This window comes from Cyprinodon tularosa, unplaced genomic scaffold, assembly GCF_016077235.1.
Source record: "Cyprinodon tularosa strain WSP-4 unplaced genomic scaffold, ASM1607723v1 ctg208, whole genome shotgun sequence".
In the NCBI taxonomy this organism is placed as follows: Eukaryota; Metazoa; Chordata; class Actinopteri; order Cyprinodontiformes; family Cyprinodontidae; genus Cyprinodon; species Cyprinodon tularosa.
The window spans coordinates 393,143-418,604 of record NW_024038770.1 but is presented as its reverse complement, the minus strand read 5'-3'; the positions used below and the strand labels follow the sequence as shown (position 1 = coordinate 418,604).

At 37.0% G+C, this 25,462-nt stretch overlaps 1 protein-coding gene across 2 annotated transcripts in view; it reads right to left on the bottom strand.

Annotated features, from left to right (window-relative positions):
• The window catches only part of lingo1a (leucine rich repeat and Ig domain containing 1a), a 185,262-nt gene that overhangs the window by 47,686 nt on the left and 112,114 nt on the right, over positions 1-25,462 (bottom strand). The window contains exon 3 of one of the 2 annotated variants that reach the window (XM_038285191.1): positions 22,677-22,917. The exons of the other annotated variant lie outside the window; for it this stretch is intronic. The gene's annotated coding sequence lies outside the window, so the exon portion shown is untranslated. The remainder of the gene's footprint in view (positions 1-22,676; positions 22,918-25,462) is intronic. 2 annotated transcript variants of the gene reach the window in all.

Here is a 25,462-nt window from a genome sequence, read left to right as displayed (position 1 = left end):
CATATACAATTTCAAAAGGACCCATTACAGAACCTTAAGAGTCCCCCCTAATGCAGGACAGATAACTTGCAGTTCATGTAAACTGGTCATTGAAGAGAATGAGTTGAGATTTTCAGATTTTTATAACCAATTTTTTAAAAACCTTATATCCTATTAACATTTATGAACTTGTTGTTGGCCTGTCAGATATCTTTGCAGCTGTAATTAGACAAAATCTGAACACTGGTGGTATAAAAGATGTTGTTAATAGAGGCTCTTTAAAATAGAATGTCAAAACACATGAGAACACTGCCTTCTAGGATTCTGAAAGTTTTCATTTGAAAAACATTTTATTTTAATCTCTTCTCACTGTCCTTAGAGTCAGTCTGCTATTCCCCTGCCAGTGTCTGAAACTTGATATCAGTTATGCCAAAACCGATTCCTATCACATTAAGTCGTTGCTTGCAAACCCATTTTACAATGCTTATTCAGGAGTCCAGCTATTCAGAGGCCATTGAAGTTCCATTTTCATTTCAGCCTTGTCAGATTTTTTGCATTATTGCTTCCATATTACCAGTCATTTCACAAAGCTGCAACTCTATACAATTTACAAAAATAAGTCACTAAAAGGGGATGAGGGAGTGACAAGTCAGTTTATGTGTTTTCTTATTTTTGTTTTTTCATGCCAAGCTGAGCTCAACTCTTTGACACAGCTAGCAAATATTCATCCAGCAAGCTTCCATACCACTGCTGTAAAATGTGGCCAAAATCTTATGTTTTGTGGTAAAGTGGTTGAGAAAAATTGGGAATACTCAAATCTGGCCCAAATATGTTGTTTTAAGTTGCAGTTTAAGACACATTCATATGTGGTCCTGAATACAACTTTATCTGATTATTTTGAAAATGACTCCGGTAAGAACAACCAGAGCAGAGTTGGTGCAATGTTCATATCAATTTCCATCGATATTTGTCACAACTTTGTGCTGACAGTAGCCAGAAGTGGTAGAAGTTGGCAAGATGGACAGCAACCGCAACAGCGCAGCTCAGTGAAGGGACAGTTGATGTCAGAAACCCCCAGATCAGATTGGAAGGCACATGTAAAACTATTTTGATGAGCGATGTAGCAAATGGCTGTGCAGAGTTTGTGTACAATCCTGTAAACAAAGGACAGTGAAATGCCAAAGAGATTACACAGTGTGTGGTAGTGTTCCCCCTTGCAATGCAATGCGAAGGAATGTTAGTGTCCTGCCTTAGGAGTCAAGGAGAGAGTCATTGACATATACAGTACAGTATAATTAAAGGTTACTATTCTCATTCTAGAGTTCTGCATGAACTCAGTCTCTATGAAGTTGTTGACATCACTACCCCACCATTTTTACCTGAATCCCCAGATCCAAACAGACCTCTGTGCTAAGCGCACGCAAATACCATAAATTAGATTATTTTAAAACTTAAAAGTTGGACACCAATTTTATCTATTTCACTTTTCCTGGTCGAAGGTGTACTAGGTGTGACCACAGCGTTATTATTCTTTGCATATGCAGATAAGTTTGGAGCTTTAAACAGATAACAATGAAGTCAGGTATAGACAATAGTTTAAATGTAAAGAACTTCACAAAATGGATTTGATTTTAGGAAACAATGGAATTTCTCATTATGACTTGCACAAGGAGCATTCTCAGCAAGCTCATGCTTAAATGTCATCTAAATACTTCATGGAAGGGAAGCATTTCTGATATGACCATAGTATAATCATACGATGGTCACCACAAAAAAAATATCAACACTACCTGTAACTTTAAGGTCATGATTTTCTTTGTGTAAACATTTTCTTTTTTTAAGTTACTAAAACACAAATGTTTTATTTGCCTAACTAAAACATAGTTTTAGTTAGGCAAACAAACAATATGCAAACAGTTCCCCTTTAATAATGCCTGAAATTAATCATGAAAAATTATGTAAAAAATTTAATGCAATTTTCAATTCCTTCAAACCAATTTTGGTTGGGTAAAAGTTTGGTGACAGACTGCTGCACCCTAATTGAGCCAGGGAGCTTTATCAAGAAGCCTTCCTCCCAGCAACTGTAAGACTTTATAACCATCACTGTTCCCAACAACCTCAAAATTTTGTTACATTTATGCTGATTTTGCACAGTATCTGTCTCAGTAAGTTAAAGTTGCTGCTGTCATTTCATTTTTTTTTTACACATCTCTGGCATTGCTGCTAATTTTCATATATCCATTACTGTAAAAATGTCCTCTGCTGTAACATTTTTTTTCAGATACATAGTAATATATTGTACAGTACACTATTTGTTTTATTTTCCTATCTTTTATATTTATACACTTTCTAAGGTGCACATTGTATGACCACTTCTACTATAACCTTTGCTGCTGTAAACACCACAATTTCCCAATTATGGAACAATAAAAGGGATTTAAAAAAATAAAATTCTTTTCACAGCAGCCATAAAAACACAAAAGTACTCAAATTTTTTCAGATTTAATTTTACAAGTAAAACTTTTAAGGATATTCTTTTTTTCTATACATTGTTTTTCTTTAGTTCTGACTTTTTCCTGTATGTTGCAGTAAATCATGATAATCTAATGAAAAAAATTGAAATTCTGCAATTGGGGAAAAAGTTAAAATGATAATCTAATGAAAAAAATAAAAAAATGATAATCTAATGAAAAAAATTAAAATGCTCCAATTGGGGAAAAAGTTAAAATTATTAAATATAAGCAGACTTTCCTCAAAAAGTCTGCTAGCTAATGACTGAATTTGTGATAATCACATTGATTTATGTTGCCTTGCAGAAACTTGGCTGCAGCAAGAGGATTATGTCAGCATAAATGTGGCAGCTCCTTCTAGTTATTTAAATTTTCACCTATCCAGAAGTTCTGGGTGAGGAGGAGGAGTAGCAGCGATCTTTCAGTCTGACTTACTGATTACTCAAAAGGCAGTTAATAATTACAACTCTTTTGAATATTTATCCCTTAGTTTTCCTCATCCAAATTGCAAATCAAGAAAACCTCTTCTTTTTGTAACTTTGTATCGTCCACCAGGTCCTTACTCTGAATTTTTAGATGAATTTTCAGAGTTGCTATCTGATTTGGTGTTAAATACTGACAGGGTCATCACAGTGGGGTATTTTAACATCCATGTTGACATTGAAGGTGATAGCTTTAGTGTAGCCTTTAATGCCATCTTAGAGGCTATTGTCTTTGTTCAAAATGTGAATGGTCCCACACATTCTCATCTTCATCCTTTGGACCTTGTGCTGACATATGGCATAGAATGTGAAGAAATAACAACCCTGTCCTCTCTGACCACTTTTAAATAACCTTCAGGATTACTATAACAGAGCTCTCCTCCCCCATAAGAGTTTTTCACTTTAGCAGATCATTATCAGATGGTGCAGTTATAAATTTTAAAGAATCTGTTTCACTTTCTCTCTCCTCTGTGACGCTGAGCAGTGCTGCAGAGGGAAAAAAGTTTAGTTTGTTCCCTTTCACAGGTTGATGATTTCGTTGATGGGGTTGCTGGTTCTCTGCGTACTGCCTTATGCAGGTTATCCTGAGATATCTCTAAAGTTATGTTCCTATATTCTTAGATTTCTGAAGAAACATAGGGACCTCTTTTTTATCATTCTGCTTCATTCTCTCTCTATTCTCCCACTCTGCAGAATCTGTTAGTTAAATCTCTAACAATATTCTCTCTCTGCTTTTTTTCATTGCAGCTTCGCTTTTTCTGTTCCTGTTCGGCTGCGGCACCATCCTGGAGAGAAGTTTAAGCTGTACTGCTGCCATCAACACCTTTGTTTATAGATGTCTGAGATCGGCCTTTTTTCAGTATAGTCCTGTTTCTCTGATTGTGACTGGCTGGATGAGCTCTCTTCATTCTGTAGCATGGGAGCTGGCTCGGAGCTCATCTGCCTAGCTGTGTATTTCCTTGATGGGGCAGCCTTTTACACTCACACTGCTCACACTGAGCCTGGTTCTGCTGGAGGTTTCTTCCTGTTAAAATGGAGTTTTCCTCACCATTGTTGCTACAAGCATGCTTAGTATGAGGGATTGCCTTTGAGTCAATGAGTCAATGCAATCATCTGGTTTTCCTTAGAAAACTTTGAATCAGATCTTGTGAACTGTAAAGTGTCTTGAGATGAATGGCGCTATACAAATAAACCAAATTGAACTGAATTGAATTGCATTCTGATTCAAATGCTTAAAAGAGATATTATTGTGTGAATTACAATAAAGACTTTTGATTCTTCGTTAGACATTAGCTTGTGTTGCCACGGCTGTTGTGTCTGCATCTTAAGCACTTTTGTACAACACTGATGTCTTATAAGTGCTATGCAGAGAAAACAAGATTAGCCTTTGTAGAAAAACGAATAAAGACTGTTTGGATGTAAGGATCAGAGTCAGGCTTAGTGAGCTGATGTTCAACCTGCCTAGATCTGAATCGGATCTGTGGGGATTGTCATGGGTAAAGAAAATAAGATTTTATTAGTTATTTCTAATGCACCACTATTTAAATTATCTCATTGTAAACAACTTCTAGAATATTTCAAATCTCACCTCAGATGCAGAAAGGGAAATTCACAGATTGCTTTATTTCAGCTGTTGAAAATGTCACATTTGTGATACTTTCAAGGCACCACATATACTCAAGGTATCATACACAAAAGTAGGCAGCAATGGCGTTGTGTTTTGTGTTTTCAATGACTGCATCTCTGTACACTGCAGACACAATCTCTATTTCACTGTGCACACATCTCACAAAATATAACTTTATATGTTTTAAACCTCTAGCTGCCCATGCAGTGTTACAGTACGATAAAATAGATTGCTGATATCAGACAAATGGAAATTCCTAGAAAAACCCAGGGCCTCGGGCCTTTTTTCCCAGTGCCTGCCTTAATGCTGTTCATGCATTTAATGGTGTCACTAAAATACATGAGTCATGAAAAAGGATATTAGCTGACACACATAAGCTCCAAAGCTTAAAAAGTTTTATTTTTCACAGAAAACCAATCTGCAAAACGACGTCTTCAATAAATATTTCATGGTACTCGCCACAATAATAAAATTTCCTTTAAAGAACCATTGTTTGATGTGTCATTTCAAAAGTACCAAAGCAAGAACAGCCCTTTCAAAACATTCAGTCATCTAACTAGTTAGGCACATTTCCAAACCCCAATCATTCACTATTCATCAGTCGAACATATCATCTAACAATCTGGTATGCTCTAAAAGGATTCAGGATGTACTGATGTATAAATATGATAGTTTTGTTCCGCATTACTGGATAACTGGAACAGGAGGGCCTGTCGTATTTGGCATTGTATCAAATATAGGCTTCACAACCCTCCCCCCCGTTGACAAACTATCTTTAACACACTAAAATAGTTTTTCATCTGTTGTACATTAGAGCTTCACTGAGGCATCAAAAATCCATTACATTTCAGAGCATCATCTGTTTTTTTAACTCAATGTTTTCATGTTAAATAAATGACAGCCTCATTTTTTTAACCCCTTACAGTACATGCAGGCTGAGATCCAGATGTATAAGCCTGTTTAAAGCTTATATTTTTCCACTGGACATATAATTTAAACAGGGTGTGCCAAAGATATGTACAGATTCCACATCAGAACCATTAATTCAAAATTGCTGATTTAACATCATGAGTTTTAGCCCTAAGCTGCCACCCACTGAAAGACCGCCGCCCATAATCTTTAAGGAGTGTTTTGTAGGCTGCCATGTCAAGAAATATGAGGATGTGATGCAGCTAAATTCAAGATGACAAGTGAATATGAATTAGCCACAGTGTATTGTTGTGCAAATATTCTTGAAGGATGCTGTAGCTTCCTAGGCATTGCTGAGACTGTTTCTGGTCTATTTCTCTTGCTGGCTTTCATATTTGACGGCTGATGTTTGCCAACATAAAATACTAAATGCTGCACTCTGTATTGGCAACCTTGGGAATTCCCATATGATCGACTCAGAAACCAGGAAGTAAATGTGGGCAACACACTTTACCAAAGTAGTTCTGCACTGTCTTCTTAGGTTTGGAAGGACAAAAATTTGACTGAAGACAGTTTTGATGGAGAGGAGAGATGTTAATCCCCTCCCAGAGACACATACTGTAAGAATCATTTTAGTTAAATCTACAGTAAATTTCCTACTTATTTTATAATCCAAGAAATAATCCAGCATTAGAGCTGATTAATCCACAAATACTCCACATGTAAAACATTAACAATTAATAAAAGCCCTGTCCCATGTTTCAAAACAGTTCTTGTAGTCACAGGTTTCTGAAAAACAGGGACACCCTACGCACACTATCTTGGCTGTGTGCATAGAAGCACTTTGTTTCATATTACAACAGTAGGAATAAATGGGTTGGTAAAAAAACAATAAAAAAAATACTGGAAATTGCCATCTCCTGTGTTTTTTCCACTTGCTCACTCATCGACACAAGAAAAAAAAATAAAGAGGACAAATCTGACCCACCCAGAAGATGTATTTTAATTGAAAAGCAATTCTACTTCAAGATTATGATACAAACATTGTTGTTTGTTACTGTTGTTGAGAAGTTTAAAGGCGGATTTGGATACAAAAGATTTCCCAAGCTTTAAACAGCCCAAGAAAAACTGTGCAAGTGTTAATATTGAAATGGAAGGAGAATCGGACCACTGTGAACCTATGGACACCCAGCTGTTCCTCAAAACTTTTAAATCACACAAGGATGTTTGTTGTAAAAGCAACACAACTCATCACTCTGAACACAATGTTCCAACTGTCAAACATGGTGGTGGCAGCATCATGGTTTGGGCCTGCTTTTCTTCAGCAGGAACAAAGAAGATGCTTAAAATTTATGGAAAGATGAATGGAGCAAAATACAGGAGCATTCTGGAAGAAAACCTGTTGGAGACTGCAAAAGACCTGAGACTGGGACAGAGATATATCTTCCAACAAGATAAACCAAAACATTAAGCAAAATATACAATAGCATGGTTCACATATAAAAATATCCAGGTGTTATAATGGCCAAGTCAAAGTCCAGACCTGAATCTAATTGAGGATCTGTGGAAAGAACTGAAAACTGCTGTTCACAAACGCTCTCCATCCAACCTCAATGAGCTTGAGCAGTTTTGTAAAGAAGAATGGCAAGAAAGTTGAGTCTGATAGAAACATAGCCCAAGTAACGTGCAGCTATAATCGGTGCAAAGGGTAGCACAACAATGTATTAACTCAAGCGGGCTGAATAATCTTGCACAACAAATTTTTCCGTTTTTTTATTTGTTCAAAGTATATAAAAAATCATTTCACTTCATGATTGTCTTACTTTTTTATTCTTCATGAAAAATTACAATTTTTTATCTTTATGATTGCAGCCTAAACTGTGGCAAAAGGACAAAAAAAAGTCAAGGGGGCTGAATACTTTTGCAAGAGACTATATGACTGTTTTTGTTCTGTACCAGGACTAAATTAATCACTGTACTTCACAACAACTACTGGTGAGAATAATGTTTCAAAAGCTACAACTCCACATGGCTGAAATCCACAAAATAATTATGTGGAGGAAAAATGTATTTGCACATCAATGCATGGCTCACTAATATGTTAGTGTGCCCTGTTGACATATTTTTTAGACGGAACCTGCTGATACATGCTTATTCATATGATATCAGATTAAAAAAAATCTGTTCGAATTGTTTTTGGATTATGATTTTGGTCATTACAAGTCGATCAGATGGTGAGTTATTTACAGACGGGGCTTTAACAGAAATTCAATAGTAGGGTGCCAGTTTGTTATGTCTAAGCTACTGGTCTCAGAGCTCCAGATCTCCTGTGTTCTTTTTATACATTAGTGTTTCTACTGTTTTTCTCATCATCATTAGACAAACCCATGTATATTTACTAACTTTATTATTTCATCCTTGAGCTGGAGACTTTGATATTAAAATTTTGATTGTCGTTCAATGTCTGAATCATTTACAAACATGATACATTTTTGTGTCCAATTTTTGGGGCTTTAATGGAATCATTGTTATTTCTTTTTCTTCTGTACATATATCTTGATTTTAGCTGACCTTGATAGGTTTGCACCAGCTTCTTAGTTTAGCAATCCACCACATGCGGTGGGGACTCATGAATCGCAACGTTTTATATGAAAAACAAAGATCCACAGCTCTGTATCGTTTGACAACAATGCTCATTGCAGCACGGACAACCTGCTGTGATCCGAAGCCCATCGGAACACCACACAAACAAAGCTGCTTTGATGTGAGCTCAGATGTGAGCTGGATTGAATTTTTACCACTTGAGGAAAAATTGTTGTTTTATTGACTGCCATGTGGGAGTTATTAGTTAAGTTTTTTATTGTTTTGAATAACTCAAGATCTTAAAACCCTGCCTCAGTTTAATTTGGAATCCAACCACTAATGGACAAAATTGCCTGTATCCCTTGTTATATGTTTAAAACCCCTTAAAGAAGATAAATCTTTTCCCTTACCAGCATCATCTTACACTGAAAAAGATCCAACTTTTAACCTGAGCACATTGGTTCTATGAGAAAAAAAAGATCCTTTAAGGAAAAAAATCTTCTCAACAAAATAACTTTCAGTAGAATTATTAGACACTTTGCACTCAATACTGTACAACCTTTTCTTGTCAATAGTGATATGCTCCTGTAAAATTTCAAAAGGTTGCAGCATACAGAAATATTTTCAAAGATATTTCTCTATAGAAAAACATATTCATATTTGAATGTTAAGACACTACAATAAAATGGTATTATTAGGACATTTTACACATCCATGGCAGGTATTGTGCTATTTATATGTTCAATTGGATACATTTTCAAATGCATTACCATAATCACTAATGGAATAACTGTGCTTTGAATGATATGTTTTTTATGTCAGTAAACCATAAGAAAAAACTTCTTAAATTATTTATGTGCTTCTTTCTGACCTTGCCATTTCATTCAGATTTGTTGCCCTGCTTCTGCTACCTGGCTTCACCAAAAATAACATTTAACATTGTAATCCATTGATGTCAATATTTGGTAGTCATATAGTTTTCATGAATTTATTCTTTTTCTTCAAGGGTTTGTTTAAGTTACTATCAATAACATAAATACACATAAATAACTTTACACTTAGACGGAGACAACTTTTATTGCCATTTTGTATACACAGAGTGTTTACTAAATGTAATTTTGTTTTGTACAGCTTTCAGACAGTAAATGAGCAGCAGCTTATCAATGAAATTAACAGATTTGCAGGGATCGAATGTAAACAGCATGAGAGAAAAACATAGTGCAAAACTGATTGATATGGAAGTTTCAAGCAGTGCAAAGACAAATATATATGCAGTAGAATTTTTTTTTTGAGTTGAGTGCTTTTTGGTTTGGTGTTGCATTAGCAGACATTCAAAATGGCCCTTCCAAGTCAATTGCCAGCCGAATAGCAGTCCACTTCCCTGCAACTACCAGCAAAATCCCCTCCAACTTCCAACCACTGGAGTGACCCCTTCCCTTCTCCTGGACGTGCATATTGTTTTACTCTTACTCCAGCCTGCACTGAATTACAGGGTCTGACCAGAAAATGACACTTCTGTTTAGATCTTGGTGACCACAAATGATGAGAGAATATTTTTGTACAAAGATGGAAATGTAAAAAAAAATTGTAGAGGAACAGCCAAGGGCCCATTAATCCAACAGTAATGCAAAGCCTGTATCTTGTAAAGAAAATGAAAGTGTTAAATCTGTTCTACCAACTCATCTACGAAAAGTAGCCAACGTAACCTGACGGACATGGGTTCTATGTGAAGACCTTAAGGGAAAATCCTCAACTACTTTCAGTAGATCATAGCACTTACAGACTCAATCTTACAACCTTTCTCATAGTGATTGTCCTGTATTCAGTTAGCTCAAAATATTTGCAAGAGTTCTTATGAATGTTTTTATGGTTCGAAGACACTGCATCAATGCAATTAACATACACACCAGTGCAATGGCTAAAGCTTGGATGCTTTAAATGCATTCGCCGAACACTATGGAATCTAACGTGGAATGATGTTTCTATGTCAGTAAACATGAAACCCTTCTTAATTGATTTTATGTGGTTCTTCTGACTTGCATTTGCCAGGAGATGCCTGTTTTTGTCTGGTACATAACATTTAAAAGTGTAAATATTGATGGATGGTGATATAGTTATGAATTGGTTTTTTTCTCAGATGGGTTGGTTAGTTACACAAGTACAATAATACACTAATACTTTACACTTAACGAGACAACTTTATTGCACATTTATCACATGCTTACTAAATGTATTTTGGAACAGTTTCGAGTATGGCGCCTAGCTTATCAATGAAATTAACAGATTGCAAAAGTAAAGCCATGAAGAAAACATAGGTGAAAATCTGTTTGTGGATGAACTTGCAACTGGTGCAAAGTCGACCCAAAATATAGAAGAACTTTTGTATGATTGAGGCTGGAGACTGTTGATAGCAGCTTCAATGTCCACTTCAAGTTGCAATCCCACAAATGCGCCATTCTGAAGAATTCCACAAATCCCATCCACATTTCCAACCATGTAGGACAGCCTTTCCCTGAGAGTTGATATGCTGTTCTCAGCCTGCAAATGGGTTGGACGCACCGTTTGATCATTGACCACAATGATGGAAATTTTGTAAAGATGGAATTAAATAGGATATATTTATGTATATATATATATATATATATATATATATATATATATATATTTTATATATATATATATATATATATATATATATATATATATATATATATATATATATATATATATATATATATATATATATATATATATATAAAAAAGCTCTGTTTTCTTCTTACTCATGTAGCTTGTAAGAAGAACACACACACACACACATACAATAAGGGGGAAGACACACAGACTATAAATGCTGCAGACACTGACAGGCGGCTCATTTTCCGTGCCGAATGTCCGTGCGACAAGCATAGTGAGCCCTTAAGTCAGACCATTAGATACAGAAGTTTCGTCTCGTTGCGTCAAACCTCAACCCGCCTCAAAGCCAACGCTGATTGGACGTTCGTTTGGTGAATGGCTCCAAATTTTCTTTAACGGAAAGTCTCTAGACTGATCTGCGAGTGAAACCTTGAAAGCTCGTGAGATCAGGATGGTCTCACCAGGCTAATGACACATAACATCTCAAGGCACTTTACAGTTCACAAGATCATACAGTCAAATTGATTCCAAGTTTTATATCTAGGGAAAACCAGTTGATTGCATCGACTCATTGACTCAAATGCAATCCCTCACACTAACCATGCTTGAAGCGACAGTAGACAGGAAAAACTCCCTTTTAACAGGAAGAAACCTCCAGCAGAACCACGCTCTGTGTTAGTGGCCATCTGCCGAGGCACATGTTTAATCTGTTTCATGCATAAATAGAGCATCATGGGTGTGGCTTGTTTTTCACATGCCTGCAACCTCCCCCTCCTTCTGTGTGGACCTGTTCCTGCTTGGTCCTTCAAACCTTTGTCCCTTTGAAGGTGTTACTGACACCTTGGAAACAGCAAGACAGTCAATGTGTGGCCAAGGTAACCAGGGTCAACTGTCTTTCCTTTTGAGCCAGCAGAAACAATTAAGCTATTTGACTGGAACTTTTTTTAATAGCTGTCCTATAACCCTTTTTAATGGACATCCTCCAGCAAATCATAATCAAGTATTTACCCATGATATATTTAATGTTGACTTTGCTTACCAACTTCCCACTTGATGAGGAGCAGTTAGCTTGAAGTTACTTTGCAACTAGCAAAAACAGTACAGTCTCAACAAGCGGGATTTCCTCAGAGGAAGTCAATCACTTTTTCGGGTGGGTAATGCTTTCGAAGTGGCAAAAGTTGACAGAAGCAAGCAGAAACAGATCCACACATGAGTGCACACACATGAGCCTCCATGAAATAACGAAAAAAAAAAAAACTGATTTTAAAATTTGTTAAATAGAAATTTTCTACATTTTGGGAAAAAATACTCTGATAAAGAATACATTTATATAAATGTTTAGGCCAGAATGATTTGACACTTAAATATGACGTCCCTACAAATTTAATCATTAGTCAACAGCTAACATAAATATTTTTTTTTTACAAAAATAGTTGCTTGTAGCTCCAAATGGCTTCTTCTGTTATTGTTGCGAAAACCTTTAAGAAAATTTTCAAAGCTTACCTCTTTCATCTTCACTCATTAAATGTGTCGCGTTCACTTTGTATTACTTAAAAATACTAAGCAAAAGGATGAATATCAGGTGTCTAAACCACCTTCTTTTTTTTGTTGTCTTTTGGAGCACAGATACAGCCATAACACAAAAGCAATTTCACAGAAGCGTGGAGATCAGCAAAGCAAACAGGAAACAGCCAATAGCAAATAAATCAATTTAACCTCTTTGACCCGTCTATCCTGTAGAGGCAAGTTCCACATGCATAAAGGTTTGGAAGTACACAAAGCTAAGCGAGCAACCTTGAATAGGCTGAATGCGATACGTGTTACATTCAGCCTGCACCATTGTGCTAGTTGATCTATATTATTTCCACTCTCTATTGGAGGCATTTTTTAGGTGGGAAAAGCCTCACTTTTTATTGAGTGCCATTATTTGTTCAAGGGTTATGACCATTTCTTAGCGTCAGACTCGATGTAATATGCCAGTCCTATTGTACTGTTTGTCCTGTGTTTACAGTGCTTTTGTGCATGTGTGAATAGATTAAGTTGATTGTTCTTGGTTCATTGTTATCTCTTTTTTTGTTACAAGGAGACAAGTCTGACTACTAGCGCTTTAGGTAACTGTAGAGTCAAATGACATTAAGAACCTTTTCCGATTAACCTCTTCTTTCACTTTCTAATTAAGTAGAAATGAATTAACTATGCAGAGACTTGATTAGCTTGAAGCAATGCAGGAAACTTCACAATGACCCCCATTCTTGCTGTTTGGAGAGACGCATTCGGTTCAATATCAGAGAGGAGGACAATTATACCTGGTGGTTTCACTCTAGTTGGGATATTCGTATCACTAACCACTCAATTATGTGCTGGGAAAAAAAGATTTCTAGTGAGCAATTTCTATCTTAAGTTACTCATTAGAGTAGCCTGTAATTAAAGGAATCAGAATTGAAAGAAATAAGTGCACACTCTGCTGGGCATAATCACATTCTTACAATTGGTTACATCTCTGATTGATCTGATTTGCATCCATTACCCATAGATATAGTTTTTTTGAAATATGAAGGTGTAATTTACAAGTGTAACTAGGAGACACAAGGGTTTTAAAAAATCACAATGGATGGATGGATGGATGGATGGATGGATGGATGGATGGATGGATGGATGGATGGATGGATGGATGGATGGATGGATGGATGGATGGATGGATGGATGGATGGATGGATGGATGACCAACTCAAAGTTTTCCATCATTGTGAAGTGAAAGAGAAAGACATATTTTGGACTTGAATTTGTACTCTGCCCTCTTTACTCATATCCACATGCACAAAACCCACAGATTGTTTTTAAATTTAAAAAAATGTTGTACTGTTATATATATATATATGTATGTTATTCAATATTAAATCAAATAACTCTCTGACTATCATGTGTTCTCTGAGCACACACCCAACTGGCTCTGTTAGGACAATGATTCAAGCTAAATTCACAAATTCTATTCAATATATAAGGATTTATTAACAAAAATATTTTGAATCCAGGTTAAAAAATTCAGTCAAAACTATTGTCTAAGCTAGTGAAACTCAGCTAAAACAAAATAGCTAATATGTACACATAAAAAGGTAAATTAAAGTATACTTTGAAGATAACAAAAATTAAGGCAATTAGTGCCTACAAATCTTTAAAAATAAAGTTTACAGTGACATGTGGTTTATAATAATTATATTTGTTTGTGTTGCCAATTAAATGTGAAACAGTCATTTCTTTAATTTATAAATAAAAAAAATTAGCCCCAAATTACTATTTTTTTGTTTCTAGTTTTCTGTCATACAGCTGGCTACCACTGACACAGAGAAATGAGCAGCTCTCACTCAATATGTAACAACATATCAGGAACATTTCAGCAAAATCTCAGGCTTCTGTGATCCCAAATACACCAAACCACCTTTAATTTGTTGGGGAAAAAAACAGCAAAATAAGCCCTGTTTGCAGTTTGCCAGTTGCCAAGTAGGGATTAAAGAAAACATGGAAAAATGTTATCTACTTATTGGCTTACACACAACATATTCACAACTAAGCACATTAATGTGAATACTACTTCTCCAGGGTGAAGCATGGTTATGGCAGCTTCATGTTATGGGTATTCTAATCTTCAGGAGTGAAAGTGAAGTTGGTAAGTCTTGACAGGGAAATGAATGGATTTAATTTCAAAACAGTCTTAGAAAAAGGAATATATCTGTTGCTTGAAATACTTGAGAATTTGGTGGAGGTTCTGGAAGGAAGGCCATTCTAAACCTCCACCCAAAGGTCCAACAGAATGCCTTAAATATGAGGATATTTTGTTATTAAGCCAAATCCAGGCCTTAATTTAATTTCAAACATGTAGAAAGGCTTATTAAACTAATTAAACTGATTTCCATATACACTTTATTTAATTTAACTGGGGTTATGGTAAGATTTTTCCCTTTAGATGTACAGCTTGTAACAACTCCAAATAACCTTTCGCTGAGGTTACCATACTTTTAATGGCAAAAAATATATATATATATATATATATATACATATATAAAAAAACAATGCATCCTTTTCTTTTCACCTTACAATCATCTAAAATTGAATAAGAAATAAATAAATCAAAGCAGTTACATTTTCTTTTCTATTTTTATTTTAAATGTTTCCTTGTTTTTTTTTCTTGTATTTTGTTAATTTTAGTTTTGCTGTATCAGTTTGGAAAAAAATCCCAGGGGATTATCAGAGACACACAAGAGGAGCTGTCCTGGCTGGTCCTGCAGCGCCTCGGGCTTCCTGCAGAGCAACAGAAGGAGGTATCAGGGGAGACCAAAGTCTAGGCGACTCTGATGACCTGGTTGAGTATAACGAGTATGAGAACATTAAAGCTCAGGCTTTTTTGTAAAGTTTCCAAGGTTTTACCCCTGTTCTTTATACATTGTAAGTTTGATAACTTGTAGATCATTTCTCTTGGTTATGTAGTTTCTTTAAATTTCATTTTAAAGTTATTTATGTCAATTAGCCTCTCTTTTCAAGTCTTTCTGCCCTCCTGCACCCGCAGCTCCATATTCCATATTTACTTGCCTGATTCAGTGTCATTCTCCACTTGTCCATCAGTTTTTGTTGTATACTGTTACCACATCTGTTACCATTCCCTTTACTTTCAACTATTGTTTATTTCACCATTCATGCTCTATGTCCTGATCTCTTTGTGTCATGTTGCGTTTTCCTTCATGTTAGATAAACAATTGTTCAGTTTGTCTTTCCAAACCCTCACCATGTAAAAACATTCATCATTAGAATATGTAAAAATTTATAAAAACACAGCATGAAGTAAAGAAAAATCGATTGAATATGGCATCTACCTGACTTATTTCAGGGTTCAAGTATTTGAAAGCAATGGCTTGGCTGCACACGCCGTCAAACATGAAAGGCTTTCAGCATGGGAGCATCTTCCCCATATTAAATGTTTCTTGTCTCAGAAGCACTATTATTAAAGTAGCAGGTGTCTTTTCCTGGATAGGAACATCCCTATGGCGCTACTTTTCTATTATGAAATTATGACTGACAATATGAATGAGATGATGATAAAGGTTTAATTAGAGACGAGAAAAAAGGTGCCATATCATGGAACCATTTTTGCTTCAACAATTGGGCCTGTGGATCAGAAATAAATTCTGAAGTGTTCGTTTATATTATGTTACACATACACTGGTAAGCTTTTAATATTATGCATTATGTGAAAATAGAAAACAATTGGGTGTATTAATTGCTAGAGGAAAAAAAAAAAAAACATTCAGTGCAAAAAACAGACAAATCTCCTCTTTTAATGCTGACCTACTTTTCTAATGATACACAGTGTGGCTCGACTGCAAGGTGGAAAAACACATTGAGCTCTCAATGTTTGAATGCATTTGAGGAAATCTAAATGCATGACTCAAGTACGCTAGTTAGTTTGCACAAAATAAAATAATATAATCATTAATTTACTATCATTCAAACAATTTAGGGCAATGCTGGTTTAATTCTGTCTTACCCATTATATTTCCTCTTAAGGTTGGAAATCCCCACTTTTTTCAATATCAAATAAAAATAATTATCCTAAATATATCAAGATTTTTCCCTGTTTATCTAACAAGTCCAACAGAAAAGCTGATCAGTTGTTTCCATTCCTCATTCTCTTATTAGAACTTTTTTTTGAAAGCTACAGTGTGTAATTTTCAGCGACATCTAACGTCCAGACTGCAGACCGCAGCAACATGAACATCTCCCCCCCACCGCTTCTCCCCCCCAACAGTACGGCGAGCAAAATGGAAATGTCTTCCACGACGTCCGCATCACCTACCTTCTCAAGTGATGAGGTTTGTTTACATAGATAATTTTACAGATAGTATTTAATTAGTCTGTGTAGGGTATAGATTTCAGTACCGTCTCAGTTCATCTCTCTCAACTTGCCGTAGTTACTTTCGAGCGTAATGGGCGATCTCGCAATCGCTAGTTTGTTGGCTCTGCGCTGCCGTAGCGCAAAGATGTCTGCCTCCATGGCTGCGAGACCCGCTCTTATGTAATTATAAATAACGAATTCTAAGGCAACGCAAATATTAAGGTTAAGAGGCTGAGCTCGTAGATGATGATAAATAACATAGTTATGTATAATATATTGCATTTCTGACTGTATATCCCTGTAATTATTACACACTGTAGCTTTAATGAAGAAGGCAGTTGTCACAACACTGAATAGACAATAAGGATCAAATGCAGGACAGCCCACATTGAGTATCCTGCTGATACTTGCTGCTCCCAGCTGGAGCTAAGCCATTGCCACACAGAAGTTGCAGGAATGAAAAGTCTCCAGAAAAAATCATTGGGAGACGGTGGGCTCAACATGGTGCGTAGAATTACTCACTGTGTACCTTTGTATTAGCAGAGGTGTAAATATTTCTCTTAGCTGTTTTTTCCCCCATTTACGCTTGAATGTATTAAACATTCAGGTGTGAGTGGAGAAAGCCAACATACGTTATATGAGTCAAACATGAATTAGGTGTAAAACAAATTGTAAGAAGGGATTTTAGGTTATTTTTTGCATATATATATATATATATATATATATATATATATATATATATATATATATTTCAGTTAAAATGTATACAAAATAACCTTTTACCTTGATGGAAGGACAAATTCTTACTAGTTTTAAAAGTCTCAAAGTCAAGATCAATGTTACCGGGGGTAGCATGAATGCAAAAAATGTTAAAGCTTGACAATTGGATGTTTAACTTTTTTGTTCATAGATATAAAACTAAAATATTTTCAACTGTATTTGAAGCAGAAAATTGTTGCTTTTGAAGGTGAATAATTACATTGGAAAGTTGAAGTCTAGAGAGCTGAACAGAAATACCTAACACTTTTCAGATTTTTATTTTGGGAAAAAAAAATCTTATACAGTATGCATGTTTCTCCTGCTTATCAACAAGGGCCCTTGTTTGCAACTCCACATGAAATGTGCTGTTCCTGTTGAAGAACTGCGGTCATTATTAAAATCACAATTGGACATTCCCACAGGTGCTGTTTCTGATTTATAACCGCACACAAAATGTACCCAGATAGAACATTTGTTTACCGTCCTGCTGGGAAATCTCAAACCATGAAAGATTTCTTTGTTTTTTTGTGTGAAAAATACTGAAGTATTTCTGATAGAGTTTTTTGCACAACCTTTTTATATTTTCAGTGAAAATGTTGGAAAGGGCTGTTACTCAAAAGAAGACGACTAGTCATTTTAATACAATAGTTGTCACTCATCACTGATTTGTTTTAAAGTAGTTTGTTTGTGCAGTACACACTCTAGACACAGCAGGTTGGCACAAGGCCTGCTTATAAAAAAAATAGGTGGGTAAAATTATTCATTATAACAATGGTAAGTGTGATCTTGACAAGCATACGTAAAGATTTGTTGAACTGATTGAAGAAAACCCTCTGCTGTGCATGCCGTTGATATTCAGGCTTTTAAAGGCCTGAACCTGTAATTTATCCTGATGCTTACTTATTGTGTAATGCAGATGTTTATTCGAGAGCTCCATACTGTTCCTCCACTGAAGTCCACAAAATCTACATCAATCTAAAAAGTGAGCCTGTAATTAGTCTCAACTTACCAATGGAGTAAACCAGCCTTTGCACAGCAGGATGGTCTAAATACGACCTTGCAGTGGCAGTTTGCACAGCCCCTCCGGTCCCCTTTTAAGGTTATTGACACAATGCTGTAGTGTGAGAGAGCTTTGAGACAAACAGAGTGCATAATTGGCTTTGTAAGGAACCCTTTTTGAAGTCCCAAGGGTTCTAATGTAATTCCCATGATAGTACCATTATCTGTCATTGCTTTCACCTTCCTACTGTGATATGCTCAAAGCTGCAAATAATCATGGGCAGAGGGGGAGATATTAGGAGCTGTGCTCTGAGCGTTTGGTCCATGATCCCTTTGATGGGTGCTCTTTTGCAAATGATACAATGCCCTTGTTCTCTTCAATGATTCCCCAAACAGATTATGAAGACACCTTTAGCTCACACTTGGGTGGGTGAATAAAAAGCAAAACATGATCTGCCACTGCACTTCTCCACTCAGTGACCTGGGTTTCCAGTATTGAAAAACCATCCTTCAAGTTGTAAGAAAACAGGACCAAACAAATTGGTTCTCAGTAGAGACTAATGACTCCCTTCCAATCAATGTTATTTTTTCTTACATGCTACACATTAGTTACTCACACAGAAAGCTGGTTCATGCTTTGAACAAAGCCTTATTTTAATAGATTTTTGTTGTAAAAAAATAAAATAAACCTCTCATATTTAGTCACACTATCCTTGTGAAACCAATCTGGTAATTCTGCACATTTTATCCGCTCCTAAACACCCGTGGGAGTCTCAGCCACAACAACAACCCACCCAGTGGTGTAGCTAGAACACTTTTGTTGGGGTTACCCATCAGGGAATAATGCGCACTGAGTTGTGGCCGAAAGTATGTGCTGTAGGTGCTTGACTCTCTGGTCAATCTACACTGTATCAACAGCATAACATCTGCGTTTTCAAGATAAAGATACAAAACCTTTTCTTTACCTTGTAAAACATCAAACACAAAAAACTATTTCTGGAAGGAGCTTAGCTCTGTATTTATCATATTTAATGTTAGTATATTGATATAATAAATGAACAATTTCTTGTCAGTTTACTGTCAATATACAAACAGTTAAAATGTAAAATGTGTTAAAATATTTCACTGTATCACTACTGGTATCCTCTGTTTTAGAGAGGTATCACCTTTAAATTATCCGATCACTTGGTAAGTTTGGCCCCAGGGGTGGACGGTGATTGGCTAGGGTGGCTATTGCCACTCATGGCTCCCTTTCTAGCTCCGCCCCTGCACCCACCTCTTCTGTACTACCATCAGCAAGTTATTATTTTGTTTTCCAAATCTGAGGATGTATCACTACCCATCCTAGAAGCTTTTGCAATTCAAAATGTCTGAAAAAACATTGAGTTCCAAGCTTTATAGAGTAGCCCAACAAAGCCTTTTTTTGAATAGAAAACATGCCAATTGAACCGGAAGAATAAGTCTGCCCCTTTGTAATGGGGAGTCATTGAGGTCTTTGTTTGCCTGGCTGAGAATCTTCACTAGCATTATATCAGCAAGTTGAAGCCCGGATCTCACACAAGCCTCCATCATAAACCAGCTACCCACAACCCCTACCTCCTCTCACCTCTTTCTGGCAAAACCCCAACACTTCTCCTGCAAGATAATCTTCTACTACTTTAAGCCGGGCGTACACTGTGCGATTTGCGGGGCGATTTTCCAGTCGTGCGAGAATCTTTCGACCGGGTCGACTTTCAGCCTGATCGTGCTTCGTGAGTCGTGTAGTGTACAGGGGGTTACGAGCGGCGATCAGCCCCTCACGACCACCTCCCGATTAGGAATTGTTTGATTTTCTACCGACCTTCAGACCGTCATGCTCATGCTCAAACAAGGATTCTTCTGTAAACACAGCAGCATGGCAGGGATGCAATGAGTGAAATGCCGTTCTGTGTGTAAAATTGACAGACCGTAGTAGCTACGTTTTCTCAGCCATGTCTTTTTGCCAAATATGTCGTCACCTTTTCTTTTTAGGGCTTTCAGCACAAAATTGCACAAATTGCCAAGGTAGTAGTTTTCACTCTAGTGAGCTACATATTCCTCGTCTATTTGTTTGGCTTCCAGATAGACAAGTCAGAGCAGCTCCATCTCACTGCGGAGCTGAGTTCGACGTGGTTTTTAGTCGTGCAGTGTGAGCAGGTAGATCGCATGAGAGCGTTGGGCCGAACATAAATTATGAGCTGTGAACTCACACTGTATGAGTAAACCGCAGGGTTTAGTCGTACAGCGTGAGCAGAAGCTGCGTGCAACGACTGAAAAAAAATCTTACAGTTTATGCCCGGCTTTTAAGATCCTCTGTCAGTGAATTTACTGGGTCTGTCTTTCCAGTGCTCCAAGTCCCCCGGGTACTAATTTCAACCCGAATTACCCACCATTGCACTTTTGACTTCCTGTTCAATAAGCATTATTTTATTCATCCTGAGAGTCCTTCATGTATGTGGGTCAGGACCAGTGGCGGATCTAGGGGGCTGCTACTTGGGCTGCAGCCCCGGGTGTTTCCCCCATAGCCCCGGATCTTGCTTCTGGGCCGATCTGAGTAAAACGTGCAGCACTGGAATTCACCAGATAGTGGCAACATGTGCAGGAAAGCAGCCTGTTCCATTCCCATGTAGAAGAAGTTGTCACCAATAGCTGTTGCTACACAAAGTGATGTCCCAAGTATGTGAAGCTCTGACTGACTTCCAGACATTCTTTGTCCTAGTGTTGCATGCAATTCTGTTTCCCTTGTGTCGGGAGCGTGCATTGAAGCCAGAGAGATGGACATGGCGAATCTGACAATTTCCACTCCTATAATGATGTCATGGTTGTATCATCCAGTTTAATAAGCAGCTGTTGTTTACAAAATTGTAAAATAAAAAAAATAGACGAGGTCCTTTTAAGCTTTTTTGTGTTGTTTTTTAAACGCCAAGAAAATCTGTCTTTTTCCAACTTCAGTCATTTAAGCCTGACAGAAATAAAAGTCTGTCACCAAACAGTTTAGTTTACCCGTAGCCTGTATTTATAATTTTTCATTGGTGATATTAGAGGATGGAAACTGGCTGATAGCAGGGCAAAATAATTAAGAGTTCCCGAAAAGATGAGAGTGTAGACTTTCTGCTAAATCCTGTTTTAATGTAAAATACGACAGATTACTGGATTAAGGACATTCCTACATGCTATCACACATAACAATTTTTGAGAATTTGCCAACAGTTGCTCTTTATTTCCCAAAGATATGGGAGAAGGAAATGAGAGAGTGGATATTTCAGCTGCCTTCGATAATCCGTTACTCCTCCATAACATAGGAAGAAATTATTTTACCTTCAAGTCTTTAACTGTGTTTATTCCTCTCTTCAACAACAACAAAACCCTGTGGATTTGGTGACATTTAATCATTATTTGCCAGAGTTATGAGAGGGAAATCATATATTTTAGCCATCTGATATAATCCGTTCCCCAATTGATGATCTTTATGAAATATATTTTCTATTTAAATATTTATCTAACAATTTACAAATATTTCAAAAAAAGTTCAAAACAAATGTCTGGAGCAATGCTACTCCAGGCATTTTGAATTGAGAATTGAAAATACATTTCATAAAGATCATCAAACAGTCATATTTATTTTAACTATTTTGGATTTCAAAATATAAAATAATAAATGTTTCAAACATAATATAGAAAAACCCCAGTTTCAAAATTCACAAGATTTGTTTATTGTTTCCCATGTTATGGGGGGAACGGATTATATCTGGTGGCTAAAATGTATGATTCCCCCCTCATAACTTTGGCAAATAATGATCAAACATCCCCAAATCCACAGGGCTTGTTGTTGATGAAGAGAGGAATAAACACAGTTAAAGACTTGCGGGTAAATTAATTTCTTCCCATGTTATGGAGTGATAGCATGTATTATACTAGAAATTTCCTTAATCCACTAATCTGTCATATTTTACATTAGAACTCGATTTACCAGAAGGTCTACACTCTCATCTTCACCCTCAGGGCCAAGCCCCTGATTTTCTAGAATCCTAGATCCTCCCCTGGTCAAGGCCATGACACAATGAACATTTCAACTTTGCAATTTGCACTGCCTGACAGTTAAGGTAGACTGCCATTTCTAATAGGTTTCCAGATATGACATCTTAATCTTGCTTTCACAAGATGCATCTTACAGGTTATTGTCAAGGCTCATAACAACGGCATCTAAGACAGGAACCTCTGCATGAGGAGAACACAGGTTAGTGACCACCTCCATTTGGAGAAGGATAATAATTAACTTGTGTGTCACAAACCTGGTCTTAAAGTTCAGTCTGTGCCCAGAGAAGAGGTTGGTCCCACCCGGTCGACTTCAAACAAGACACGGCAGGAGCCACCCAGAGAGTCCCAGATGCTGTAGTCCCGGAGATTGGAGGACAGGCAGCAGATTAGAACCAAGCAGAGGAAGGAAGGCAGGAGAATTCAGAAGGTGAAGACAAAGCCTGTGTCGAGTACGTGCTCAGCATTTAGAAACAGGAGATGAGGTCCGAAGATTTTCTGAAGGGAAATCTAGAACGGGTTAGGAATCAGTTCCAAGTTCAGTAAATATGAAGAGATCAAACAGGAGTCCGAGGACATGTCAGGCAAACATATCAGAACCAGGACAGGGAAGCTTAGAGTTCCAAAGGCAAAACAGGTTAGGATCAGTCAATCAGTAACACTTAGGTGCTCCAGAGAAACTCTCACCACAGGCTTCAGAATAATCTGGCACTGATGACTGGTTGAGGACTGGTTAAATAGAAGCTGAAGCAGGTGGATCAGATGAGCGGTGATGAGCAGTGGGCGAAGCTAAGCACGTGAGTGCAAGGGCGCAGATAGCGTGTACGTCAGGGGTGTTCTGACGTACACAGATTCGAATGACCCTCAATCCATCCCCCCCACTTTTATAAAAAAAAAAAAAAAAAACATACGGCGAAACTCACAGAAAATCAAAAAGCTTTTTCTAATTTACTGCTTTGCAACAACAACATAAAACAGTCAGATCATAGACGGGCAATCGTTTTGTTTAACTGCAGGCTGCCTGCGTCGTAGAGATTCTAATCTAAAAGTTATCCTGTCTCTGGCGTTTACGTCTCGAGCCTGGTTTCCATGGTTACTCAGACAGACAGTAGTGGCGGGACAGTTCCCAATTCCGGAGTCCGGACATCAACATGAGGCCAGCCAAACCGAAAAAACAGAAAACAATTGCATCCTTTTTTCGAAAAGCACCAACTATAAGTAAACTGTTCATTGTGGTATCATATCACCTTGCATTTTTTTGGTTGTCTGTTCGATGTCGCCATGGAAAAAAGAGTAGAGACGGTCAGTGAGAATAGCGTGAAGAGAGGTGCCAATGTCATAAGGCGGGAGGCAGGGGGAATTGACTGGCATTTATTTATTTATAATTAAATCGACTGTTCCGACTTTTTCTGGAGTTGTTGGGGGTCTTTCAGAAATGTGTAGGCTACAGTAGGCTACTTGAATCCGTATTTATGCCAAGCCAAATGGTTTAGGTTGTTACAGGTTGAATCATGAGAAAAACGAACTTCAAAGCTAGACAAATTCCACTACACAGGGGCGGATTTAGGAAATTTGGGGCCCTAGGCAAAGACAGGCATGGGGCCTTCTGAATTGAGAAGACAACATATAGAACAGACCCATTATACAGATACAGAAATTTAATAGAATAGAAATTTGAGGATGTCATGTATCTTCAAGTTTGTCTATGTCACTGTAACTCGGAGGAAAGAATCTCTCTCTCATATATATATATATATATATATATATATATATATTAGTGCTGTCAATCGATTAAATTTTTTTAATCGCAATTAATCGCATCAATACCTAAGTTAACTCGCGATTAATCGCATTTTAATCGCACATTTGTTTCCTGATTGAAAATCATTTAAATACTCTCGATGACATACAAAAAAATACATACAGGCTAGATTTGTGCCAATGTTCTTTTTTTTAAATGAGAACAGGTCACAGATACTGATTTATGCCATAGAAACATATGGCAAGAAGATGGGGAGGCATGTAGCAAAAAATAACAAATATGTAGCCAAAAAAAAGGCCCTGAAAACAGGCTGATGTAAAAGACAGTCTTTACAGTTAATACAGTCTTTTGAACAAAGACAAGCATTTTACCCTACTGCTATAAAATGCAGTAGAGTTAACATTAGATGTTAATTAACCAAGATAATAATGAACAATTTTCAATCAATACATCAAAATCAATAGACCGACATCACTAGATGGAGGTAGTCTATGCTCTAGAAAGTTACTTTTCAGCCTCTTAACAAAAATGAGAACACACACACAAGCACCCACCCACCCACACGCGCGATACTGACCTGTGGCGTACACAGACGGCAAGAGTGCCGTAGCAGATTCCATTTCACCTCAGTAATCTGTTTTCTCAGCGTATTTCAGGTTGCTACTAGTTACCAGAAACTCAACTTGTTTGTTGGTGGTGGGGCTTAAAGAAAAGGCACTAGCGTCACCCAGTGTATGAGCGTCTTTTTCCCTTGAGGAGCTCCGCTCTCGAAGCCTATGAGAAATGCATAGACTGGGGGACAATAGCCCCGCCTTCTCGCAGGCTGCAGCGGGATGTACTTGGAAAATTGTACCATAAAACCACATAGCGTTAATCTCACGTTAAAAAAATTATATATATATATATATGTGTGTGTGTGTGTGTATATATAAATAAATAAAAGGTGCATGTCACAGGAAAGACTAGTGATGTTACAAATATGACAATTGCTTAAATGACAGAACAGTAAATTATTTAATCTATAATTAACGTGGCCCTTAACATCCCCAGCTGTACACAGTAACACACATTAAAGCAATGTTAATACAAAGCTGTAAAGTAGAGTGAGACGTTGATAATAACTTCCTTATGTTTTTTGAATGTATAAATTTAATTATAAAGGACTAAAACACCTAAAACGTATGGGTGATTTTACAACATTTAAAAGCCTGAGATTTTACTGAAATTGGGGCTACTGGGGCTCACTGGCCTTAGATGTAATGAGCGAACTGGAAGTGCTGA